Here is an 8,686-nt window from a genome sequence, read left to right as displayed (position 1 = left end):
AGTCAAACTCTCAGTATTTGCAGATGATATTATAGTCTACATAAGTGACCCGAAGAACTCAACAAAGGTACTCCTACAGCTGATAAACACCTTCAGCAAAGTGGCAGGATACAAGATTAACTAAAAAAAAATCTGTAGCCCTACTATATATAGATGACACTTTGGTGGAGAAAGAATCAGAGAAGCATCACCCTTTACAATTGCCACAAACAACATAAAATACCTTGGAAGTAACACTAACCAAAAAGAGAAAGACTTGTACCGGAAGAATTTTGAGTCTCTAAAGAAAGAAATTAAAGAAGATACCAGAAAATGGAAAGATCTCCCATGCTCATGGATAGGCAGTATCAACATAGTAAAAATGGCAATCTTACCAAAAGCAATCTACAGATTCAATGCAATCCCCATCAACATCCAAACACAATTCTTCACTGACCTTGAAAAAACAACTTTATATGGAGAAACAAAAACCCAGGATAGCCAAAACAACCATGTACAATAGAGGAACTTCTGGAGGCATCACCATCCCTAACTTTAAGCTCTATTACAGAGCTATAGTCCTGAAAACGGCTTGGTATTGGCACAAGAATAGACAGGTAGACCAATGGAATAGAATTGAAAACCCTGATATTAACCCACACACCTATGAACACCTGATTTTTGACAAACAATCCAAATATATACGCTGGAACAAAGAGAACATCTTCAACAAATGGTGCTGGCATAACTGGATGCAAACATGTAGAAGACTACACATAGACCCAAGCCTTTCGCCCTGCACAAAACTTAAGTCAAAATGGATCAAAGACCTCAACATAAACCCAGCCACACTGAACCTACTAGAAGATAAAGTGGGAAATACCTTTGAATTAATTGGTACAGGAGACCATTTCCTGAACATAACTCCAGTAGCACAGACACTGAGATCAACAATTAATAAATGGGACCTCCTGAAACTGAGAAGCTTCTGTAAGGCAAAGGACATAGTCAGCAAGACAAAATGACAGCCCACAGACTGGGAAAAGATATTCACCAACCCCACATCTGACAGAGGGCTGATCTCCAAAATATACAAAGAACTCAAGAAGCTATTCTCAAAACACCAAACAATCCTATTAAAAAATGGGGTACATACCTAAATAGAGAATTCGCAAAAGAAGAATCTAAAATGGCCGAAAGACACATGAGAGAGTGTTCAACAGCCTTAGTCATCAGGGAAATGCAAATCAAAACAACTCTGAGATACCATCTTGCTCCTGCCAGAATGGCTAAAATAAAAAACACTAATGACAGTTTATGCTGGAGAGGGTGTGGAGAAAGGGGAACACTCCTCCATTGCTGGTGAGAGTGCAGACTCGTACAGCCACTTTGGAAATCAGTATGGCGACTCCTCAAGAAAATGGGAATCAATCTACCACAAGATCCAGCAATTCCACTCTTAGGCATATACCCAAAAGAAGCACATTCATATAACAAGGACATCTGTTCAACCATGTTCATAGCAGCACTATTTGTAATAGTCAGAAACTGAAGCAGCCTAGATGCCCCTCAACTGAAGAATGGATAGAGAAAATGTGGTACATTTACACAATGGAGTACTACTCAGCAGAAAAAAAACAATGGAATCTTGAAATTTGCAGGAAAATGGATGGAACTCGAAGAAACCATTCTGAGCAAGGTAACCCAATCACAAAAAGACAAACATGATATGTACTCACTCATATGTGGACCTGCTTTATGATACATAGTAGTGACCATGCTTTATCAGAGCTGTTTTTAATGATGTTGTTCATAATGGTTTCTTCCCAGATGATGATTGAGAAGCTAATTAAAAAAAATGGTGCCAAGTACCACAAGAGTAACAGAACTGTGCTGTTTTCTGGGATTTTGTTTTTTACTTTTTTGTTGTTTGTTTGTTTGTTTGTTTGTTTTTTTAAATGGAGTGTACTGGATGTCTCTAAAATTTTGTTCAAATGACTGCAGAACCTGGAAAAGCTGTCGCTGCTATTGATGCATAACATATTGCCATTATTGGTTTTTATATATATATATATATATATATATATATATATATATATATGTATGTATGTATATAAGAGACTCAAAGGTGTTTCAGTGAGTGCTCACCTGTGCATGCAAATTTGATTTCGTCTTTAGTAAGTAGTAAACTTTTATGCTTGCCAAAAAAAAAAATAAGTGACACACTGGAAGACAGATGTCACACAATTTCAATTTTATGTGTAACCTAGAAATGATGAACTTATGGGAACAGAGAGCAGAATTGTGGCTATTAGGCTTCAATGTGGGTCTTTTAACAATGGGGAAATGATTGGTTTAAGGATATATAACTGCAGTTGGACAAGAGGCATGGACTCTGTGATGTCTTGAGGTCTACTGAGAGCATGATAAATATGGTTGATAACAGTATGCTATATTTTAAAAGTGTGAGATAGTACATTTTAAGTGTTCTCAAAACAAAAAATGATGAGTATGTGTGATATAATATGTTAATTGGTTTAATTTAGCCATGCCATTGTGAACATACTGTATTATGTATCATAATTGTGCATGACTTTATTTATGAGCTAAATAAATGAGTGGAAAAAGAAAAAAGATAAAACTTTTAATATTTTCATTAGTTATTTTTTGAATTGCATTTGTTCACTGACAGTTTCATGCATGTACATAGAGCATTCTGCTTACTGTCACCTCATCATATCCTTCCATCTCTGTAACCTATACTCCTCTCCACAAACCTGTTTTCCACCTTCATGTGTTTTTGCTTTATTTTGTGATACAGAGCTTAACCAGGGTCCTATGTATGCTCAGGGATTTAGAACTATCCATTAGAACCTTGTGGCCTTCTCAGTGGGTACAAAACTGAAGACATTACATCCTCTTCTCCCAGACTCTATCAATAACCAAAAGTTCAGCAGTAGCAGCGATAGGGCTTCCTGAGCTTCTCCATCTACAACTGACTTTCAACAGGGCCAGCTTTGCGCTGACTCCATGCAGGTGACTGCAGCTGCTGCAAGTTCATGATTGAGACAGCTGTGTCACACCTGAAGATATTGTTTCTCTGCCCCTCACTCTATCTTCCGGCTCTTATAGTCTTTCTGATCCGCAACATTTCTTGATCTTTAGAAGGGTTTGCATATAACATCCTTTTTAGGGCTTAGCATCCAACAATCACTTATTCCCAGGACCTTGACCAGCCATGAGGTTTTGCATTCACCATCATTCACAGCAAGAGTAACATCTGTCTATGGTTATAAATTGATATTTAGAAGGTATTTCCATGCTATGTCAATTGAGCAAAACAACAGTAATAAATCCCTCCTCTCCTAGAGCCTATGTCTTCCTGAGTCATCTGTTTTTAATCAGATCGAAAACACCAAGTATAGATTCCCTCCTGTGGAGTGGGCATCACATTTAATCAGAGAGCAATTGGTTATGACACATCTTTCCTGGCGGATTGATGTAATTTGTAGGGTTCACAGCTGGGTGAGATCACTAATGCACTTTCTGTCTCAGCAGCCTGTGTAAGCATCTTCTGAGACTTAGACAGCTATGAGGAAGCTTCCAGTTCAGTTCCAACTTGATTTTTCTGTCTGCAACAAAACTATAAGGTGTTTTTAGCAATTTGTCTTATCAATCATCTAGTTCCAGTGGACCACTAAGAGGATTGCCAATTCTATCTATCTATCTATCTATCTATCTATCTATCTATCTATCTATCTATCTATCTATCTACCTGCAGCTATCTACAGCTATCTTTCCTTTATTTGGAAAGAAAAGCTGATAATGCAAAGATTTGATACATTCATGTTGCCATTTCTTGTGTTCATATCTGATTACAGGGTGAAAAGGCATCCACTGTCATCTAGTAACACTAGGGCATGATGAGTATGGCAGTTTGAATATAATTGACTTCCAAAAGCCTGTAGGGAGTGGCACTGTTAGGAGATGTGGCTTTATTGGAGGTAGTGTGTCACTGGGAAGGCAGGCTTTGAGGTCTCATATATGCTCAAGTCAGGCCCACTGTCTCGGTTCACTTCCTGTTGCCTAGGAATTAAGATGTAGAATTCTCAGCTTCTTCTCCAACAGCATTTCTGCCATGTCCCACCATGATGGTAATGAACTGAACCTCTGAACTGTAAGCCACCCAATTAAATGTTTTCCTTTATATGGTCATGGCGTCTCTTCAAGCAATAGAAACCTTAACTAAGACAATGAGAACACTCCTGAGCTGTGTACTAAGAAACCACAATGCATTTTACACATCTGTTTACCTTCACCTTCATACACCTGTATTACTTTTATAAAGCCTTCAAATTAACTTAGACATTTCAAAAACACTACTTGACTTCAATGCTCTATGTCAGCCTAACTCAGAGTCAGATGTTAATGAGAATGGCTGATGCACCCAGGAGGAAGCATCTCCACCCCACCCAGGGCTCTCACATCTACCAGGAGGATTTCAGGCTCAACATAGACGCTGTATTTTCTTTAGGGCTTCTGGGATCTGTCTGATTAATGACTCCCTAGATTTTTTGTTTAGGGGTATCATTGCCTGACCATGTAGGGTAGCTCTCTTACAACTTGTTTTTAGAAAGTTATATTTTAAATTGAATTGTAAGGCTAAAAGGTTTCCATATAGAATTTCCACCCTCCATTTTGGTTAATCCTCACTTCACCCCCCATTCCTCCACTCCTCCCTGCTTTAACCTTTCTATTCTCAGTATTTCCCCTCTACACTTTCATTTTGTCTATGCTTACTTTCCTGCCTCCCTTAAGGTAACCCCACCCGAAATGGGCCATTTCTAGTTTCCTGGATTCCACAGATACTCCAAGATAAAGACACAAAGCTAAATATTTGAATCTAGAGTACACTTATGAGAACATGAGACATCTATCTTTGTGGGTTACCCCACTCAGTATAATTTTTTTCCAGTTCTGTCCATTTGCCTATAAAACTCTTAATTTCCTCTGTCTTTACAGCTGAATAAAATCCCACTGTGTGTATGTATCACACTTTCATTATCTATCCATCAATTGATAGGCAAACTGGCTGATTCCATACCCTAGCTATTGTGAACAGAACGGCCATGAACATGGATGTTCACGTTTCTTTTTCATGGGCTATACAGTCTTGGGTATTTGCACAGGAGTGCTATAGCTGAGTCATATAGTAGTTCTGCTTGTATTTTTGTGCTTATAATGTGATTCAAAAATTTTATTTGATAATTTGACATATGACCACACTGCATTTACCTCATTCCACTCCTCCCTCTGCTCCTCCAACTCATTATGTATCCCCTAAACTCCCTCTCAAACTCATGACTTCATTCTCTCTCTCTCTCTCTCTCTCTCTCTCTCTCTCTCTCACACACACACCACACACACACACACACACACACACACACACACACACACACACGGAGTTTACATTCGGATTACTCTTTCTAAATGTTCCATGCTTCTCTTGCGAATGTAAAAGTAAAACAATGTGCTTCTCGAGAAATTTGTTTCCTTATGAAACAGTCCTCACAACACAGCAGTGGAATGGCCTTTCTTACTCCTAAAAGACTGCTCCAAAACACATGTTGCAGGTTGCAAATTCCTTCTGCTCAACACCATGATCCCAGGGAGAATTTTCCATTGTTTCACCCTTCTCATTTTACTTTCCGATTTGCCAGTGACATCTCAAAGTCAGAACTTCACTTGGAGCAGCAAAGCTGTAAGCTTAAGTGGACTTCCCATTAATGAGTGAGCGATTGAAGCATTATTTGATTTTGAAGACAGCCTTTGACTAAGGATAAAGCTCAACATCTGGACAGATACATAAATCCAGGTTATTGTTCTCAGCAGGCTAAGCCAGGCAGAAGTGGTCAAGGCACTATGGTTTCTCTTCAGATTGTACACATCTTTCATCTCTTAATAAAGAGCCTGATAATATTCACAGATTATGGCCACACTCAACAGTAGCTTTGCCAGTATTTTTGCAGTACCCGGGTAGAAGCCATACTGATTGGTTGCACTTAATCATTTCCTGGACTGTGGTACAACATGTTCTTCATGGACATATTTATGTCAGGACCTGACAGTGACCCCCCCCAGGGATCTCAGCCATGCATCTGCATATCACTATCAACTTGCAGAGATCAGTATATTGGCTTGAAATTCAGTTTCTGTATTGTTTCCACCTACTTGTCTTTGATAATTATGCTTCTGATACTGCTGTATTTAAAATAGTGTTGTTAAATTATACCTAAAAATACTCATTGTTGAGGCCATCTATATTGTCAAACTGTGTGATTGGAAGTGGAAAGTTCAATGTTTACTAACTTTTTGAGAATTTCATGTAATCATTTACACTATATTTATATCATTCATACTCTCTCTATCCCCTCCTACTCCTCCAATGTCCCTTCCTTCTCAAATTCATGACATCGTCTATAATAATTTTTACACACACACACACACACACACACACACACACACACACACACACACACACACACTATTGAGTCAAGTTAGTGCTACCTGAATGCACAAGTGTTTAGTGTTGATCACCTAGAGTTGAGAAACCTATGAGAAGACTCATCCATAGAAATAATGGAATCTTCCTGCCTCAGCAGTCTTGACTGCTGTAACTATTCATTTAGGATTGGGGCCTTTTCAGATTTTCCTCATCTATGTTGGCATGGTGAATGGCATGGTCTTGTTTGGCAACCATACTGTTGAGAGTTCATGGCACAGCATCCAACCAAGTCTAGAAGACTCTCTTGCTGCAATCATCCTGGTGTCCTGGCTCTTCCAGTCTTTCTGCTTTGTCTTCTGTGATGTTCTCTGAGTCTTAGGGGTAGGGGTTTGCTGTAGATGTCCCAAACAGGTTTTTGCATTTTGACCAGGTGTAGATTTCTGTAATAGCCTCTGCCTGCTGCAAAATGAAGTTCTTTGATGAGGTGGGAGAGCTGCACTTATCTACAGGCATGAGAAGAAGTACTTAGATTACAGCTGGAAACTGTATGTATTCAGCAAATGGCAGTAGTAGATTCTGCTTAAGAACCAATGATTTCGACAGCCATGGTTTACAGTACCAGATATGAGTTCCTTCCTATTGAGTGGGTCTTAAGTCTAATTAGGCAGCTATTAGTTACCCCAAGTCCTAAGTGTCAATGTTGTGCCTTTGGGAATATCTTGCAAGTGTAGTAGTTGTTCATGGACTTTACAGTTGTGTAGGACTGTTGGTAGTTTATCTCCCTTGGTCGCTTTTATGACCCATTCTGATATTATGAGAAAGCCTCGGGGAGGCTTCTAGATTAATACCAGCTTGAATTCTCCAAGTTTGGTAAGCTCCTAAAATAATTGGTTTCCCTATGGATTTTTAAAATGTCCACAGAGTTGTGTATCTCAACTCACTTCTCTGCCTTTTATACTACCCTGTGGTGGTTTGAATGACAATGGCCGCCATAGACTCATAGGGAGTGACACTATTAGGAGGTGTGACCTTGTTGGAATAGGAGTGGCCTTGTTGGATTTGTGGCCTTCTTGGAAGAATTGTGTCACTGGGGTCAATCATATTTATCTTTTCAACTAACTAGCTATTAGATTTACGGATTTGTGATTTTTTGTTTCTTTTTCATTAATTTTTCATTAATTTTCACCTTGTTTTATTATTTCTTCCTTTTGGCTAGATTTGAGTTTGCTTTGTTCTTATTTTTTTTTTTTTAAATCTGAGGTGCATCATTAAGTTGTTTATTTGTGCTCCTTCTGATTTTTTTAAATGTAGGCAAGTAGAGCTGTAACTTCCCTTTAGGACTACTTTTGATGAATCTCAGAGAGTTTTTTTAAAACATGTGAAAGGGTATTTTTATTATTTTCCTACATGACATCTTAATGAGTACACACCATTTTCATTTCTCAGCTGACAAATAAGACACAAACTCTCCTTGATGCTCCACAAATCAAGAACAGTCACCTGTCTTTGGGAGGATTCAGTTTCTTATGACATCTGTGATGCTGTCGTGTGGGTACCAGTGGTGCTTTGTAGTGAAGAACACCTTGCTGAGCTGTTCTATCATGGGTCCTTGCTCAAGTTAGTCGCTTTTTATTACTAATTTGGCTTTCAGCACTTGTTTGTGTGTTTCTTCATTATTATGCACAATATCTGGTTGAGGGATAGGTTTGGTATGTTCGTATGGGATGTCCACAGAAGGGTGGTAGCACACTATTGTCCTGCCATCGGATGTCAAAGCGAGTTCTACATTGCAGTTGTAGTCGCCTGGAAGAGAAGACTAACGACAAACACTAGATAAAGCTCCATTTTGGATTGGAAATAAATGTTTCCAGATACTTCTGTTTGATGTCACCCATTTTACTGCTGTTGCCATGATCCTCCTCAGGTGATTTGAAAAAGGATACTGTGAGGAGAAATACCTTCTAAAAATCTATTTCTAGGCCCACAGATTTTCATTCCTCTGGCCCGCCATCTTGCTTCAATCCATCTCAGAGAGTTTTAGTATGTTCTGTCTTCATTTTCATTTATTTCCAGGAATTTTTTATTTATTCTTTGAATTGCTATTGATTTCAAGTTTTATTGTTTTGTGATCAGATAGGAAACATGGAGTTACTTTAATATTTCTATATTTGTTGAGGTGTGTTTTGTATCTCAATATGTGGT

The 8,686-nt window shown here is 38.6% G+C and overlaps 1 pseudogene; it reads right to left on the bottom strand.

Annotated features, from left to right (window-relative positions):
• Positions 1-8,051: 8,051 nt before the first annotated feature.
• On the bottom strand, positions 8,052-8,396 carry LOC100756070 (annotated as a pseudogene).
• Between the last annotated feature and the right edge of the window lie 290 nt (positions 8,397-8,686).

The sequence above is a fragment of the Cricetulus griseus genome, chromosome 4 (assembly GCF_003668045.3).
Source record: "Cricetulus griseus strain 17A/GY chromosome 4, alternate assembly CriGri-PICRH-1.0, whole genome shotgun sequence".
Taxonomy (NCBI): Eukaryota; Metazoa; Chordata; class Mammalia; order Rodentia; family Cricetidae; genus Cricetulus; species Cricetulus griseus.
The sequence above is the reverse complement of the archived record's forward strand: the minus strand, read 5'-3'. Positions and strand labels throughout refer to the sequence as shown.